We start from the raw sequence: 3,847 nt of genomic DNA, 5'->3' as shown, positions 1-3,847 counted from the left end.
GTGCCTGTAATTTCCTACTTGAGATCACTTACAGAATTGTGCTGCGTATGAAGGGCGAGGCACTGAAACAAAGCTTTTAATTGACATCACATGTCTGGAATCTTATTCAACTTTACGCTGCAGATTAACTAAACCTAACACACAATGCAAACAAAATAACAGAACTGAGTCAAGAAAAACAAAACAGGCCTCTCTGACTTTGTTGGAAAATACAATAAAAAGAGCATTATGCACTTCTGATGGTGTTATGTAAAAGGATTAATCAGCCAATCAGGAGGAGATTTGGAGTAACTTAAGAGGAGCTATCTTACTTTCTGGAAATGTTTCAATTTTCTTCTAGTTTTAAAAATGTCATCAGTCTATTACTGCAGCTAAAATACTCATGACTGCTCCTGTTTTCAAATTATTAACATTCAGAAGCATTTAATCATTATATGCATTGAATATAAAACACATTCACATGTAAGGCTTGGTTTACAATCAACAGTCTGATGTTCAAAGGTGTAGTTAATTATGAATTATTTTGCAGCTTTCTAAATTTGTAAATTCAGAAAGTATTCATAAGGAAAGAGCATGACTTGATTTGACAGACATTTACCCAAAACATTTGGGCATAACAACTTCACATACGTCTCACATTTAGAAAGTCCCAGGATGCCAGATGTGCAAATAATAATCCACTGACAATAGAAATAACATAAATTACTGTGTTGCTGTGGTGACTGGTAAGTGATGGTCCTAGATGGAAGTGGGAAGAACAAATTAAATTCTGCTTAAAAGTCCACAAAACCTTGATTTGACTCTGACTGACCAAAGAACAAGGTGGGTTAAAATCTTTAGGTCAAACTAGTTGGTATCAGTTATTCACTTCAGAGGTTGGCGCACCAGCCGTCAAGAGTCAGTAGAAGTTCAAATTTAATCAAGTTAATTTATCACCGCTCAAATGATCAGAACGTTTCTTAGATTGGATTAGCCCTATCAGCTGTGCACTTACAGTTAAGCATTTACAGATAAAAGGTTCTTTGTCATATGTTTCTCAGACTTTGTTCACTAGACCCTTTGAAAGGAGACACAAGAAAAGCTTAACTAAGCACCTTATATTAAATAATCGGCTGCTATCAGTACTGACTTTATGCTATCCGATTTCCATGAAAGAAGGCCACTTCCCTGAAATTTCACAATTTAGTAAGCTGGGTTTTATCATCACCATTTAATTGCTTTTTTGTAAATCAGTGAGAACCAAAGCTCTCTATATAAACTATGCTACTTTTATTATTCTGCAGAAATTTTACAATTTAATAAGTCGGGTTTCATCATCACCAGCATCATATGCTCTTCTTTAGGCCCATGTCTGACCTGATAATATAATGCTCTTTATCTGAGATGATCATTTTACAAAGTATGATGTATCAAACTTAAGAAGAAAAGTGGAGCCTATTTTATTTATATTTTTATGATTTTTCTTTATTTTAAATATCTGGTGGATATGTTAGATGAAGTCTGCAGGGACCGCTGCATGGCCATGTGGTATTAAATGTCCAGAATGGGTTTTCATATTTTATCACAGCACTGATTCACAGGCAGACTAGTGACCCTGTGGCACCACCTGGAAATGTTGTTCTGGGTCACAGAGCTGGATCATGAGACAGTAGGGTGGACCTGGCACAAAGCTGAAGTCAGGCAGGGCTGGATCACGTAGAGATGACAGTGAAAGAAAAAGAACACACCTTCAAATTGGTCTGATTAAAAAATACCAGCAGTATTGGATCAGACAGTCTGGGTACTGATTATAAATACATTACTACCTCTTTTGTTCCCATCTCATTTTCCTCAAGGCCATCAGGGAGTTCTCAGAGACCAGATGAGCACCTGCTCCACGTGCTGATCGTTTAATTCCCTCCCATCCTGCAACTGGGATATTTTCTTCCCATGTGTAATCCTGGTGAGGAACTGGAACATCGGAGATTAGAGCATAATTAGGTTGTAGCCATCCAGTGACCGGAGCCTGACTGTACTTTCTTGGCTTTTTCTAGCTTGGCACGCCAGTCAAACTCATTAGGTTTAGTGCCGCTCACAAAGACATTTTATATTCGGACCTCTTGATATATTTAAGCATGAATGAACCAGTTCATCAGAGTGCTCTGCCACTTACAAACCAGTTTTTTTAGCGTTTTGTTAAAGCTCATTGTTCACAAAACCAGCAACCTACAGTGCATGTTTGTTTTTTTTTAACTCTTATATTTGGCTTTGTTTGGTTATATTTTAAATTATGAATGTATAAATCCTTTAAACTGTTGGCTGATATTTTTTTTATTCATTCAGTTTTCAGTTCATTCAATAATTGAAAAATAATCTGTATGTCAAGAACAATGGCATCGAAAAAGTATTCCCACCTATTTTTTTTCCTCAATTTGTGACATTTCAAACTTAAAGAATAAAAAATGTGTTTAAGTACAGACAGTAATCAACTATGACAATGTGAAAACATGTTTTGAGACAAAAAAGTGTGTATTTATTTATTTATTTTAAATAATACTTCCATAGGGCTGCACAGTGGCGCAGTTGGTAGAGCTGTTGCCTTGCAGCAAGAAGGTTCTGGGTTCGATTCCCAGCCCTGGTCTTTCTGCATGGAGTTTGCATGTTCTCCATGTGCATGCATGGGTTTCCTCCTACAGTCCAAAAAACATGACTGTCAGGTTAATTGGCCTCTCCAAATTGTCCCTAGGTGTGGGTTGTTTGTCCTGTGTGTCTCTGTGTTGCCCTGTGACAAACTGGCGACCTGTCCAGGGTGACTCCGCCTCTCGCCCGGAACGTTAGCTGGAGACCCCACTAGGGACAAGAGTGTAAAGAAAATGGATGGAAGTGATCGTCTTCTGACAGATATAAAAGAATTCAGCAACATCAGATGTCCTGTAAAGCATTGAGGTCTCCATGATTCTAAACCTGAAGAAGAATAATTTCTCTGGTATCATCTCTGGGACTGGAGTAGATAGCTGATCCCTCTTGACAGTATGGAGTTCAGACACATTCATTTGATATTGCCATTATTCCAATCATCTCAACTGGCTATAGTTAGATTCTCATAAAACAAATCATTTCAACAAGTTTTGAATAAAATGCTTCAAATAAAGCCTTTCTCATCAGATCTGCACACTGCCAGCTGCAAACCTAATTTGGTTTTTAAAAAAACATATTTTCTTAACTTTCCTTCTTAACTTTCCTTCTACCTGTTGTTTTCATTGACCCCATTTCTTCATAGCTTCACCTGCAGTCTATTGTGATGCCTTTTCTTGTGTAACAGGAACTTGATAAAGGATTTTAAGATTGTTATACCTGGAGTCTATTTATACTCAACAGGAATGTAGTCCACCAATGTCAGGTTCATATTAGAAAGAGTGTCTTCAATGCTTTGTGAATTTTAACGTTTAAAAAAAACAGCGCTTTGACCGTCTTTAGCACTTTAAACTTTTATGAAAATGTAAAGAGCACATTATGTATGAGCACAAACAAGCTGTTACAGGAATGGCAAAGAGTTGTGACAGTTCGCGTTACTGTGATGTCAATCTTAAATCTAAACTTTGCTGGACTTTCTGTGCAGTACTACAACCTTTGCAGTATTACAAAGGCTGCAAAGCCTTTGCTCCCTATTTAAAGATTAAATGTTCTGCTATGCAAGGCTGAAAATTTGATTTGCCTCAAGTTTTCCAAACTGCAAAATAGAGCAGACAAATTAATTGTATGTAAAAAAAAAAAAAAATCCCCTCTCACTCTCCGTGGGTGGTCTCTTTCATCCTCTGAGCTCGGGTCCTCTACCAGAGGCCTGGGAGCTTGAGGGTTCTGCGCAGTA

The sequence above is a fragment of the Poecilia formosa genome, unplaced genomic scaffold, assembly GCF_000485575.1.
Source record: "Poecilia formosa unplaced genomic scaffold, Poecilia_formosa-5.1.2 Scaffold106, whole genome shotgun sequence".
Classification (NCBI taxonomy): Eukaryota; Metazoa; Chordata; class Actinopteri; order Cyprinodontiformes; family Poeciliidae; genus Poecilia; species Poecilia formosa.
This window is presented reverse-complemented; position numbering follows the sequence as displayed.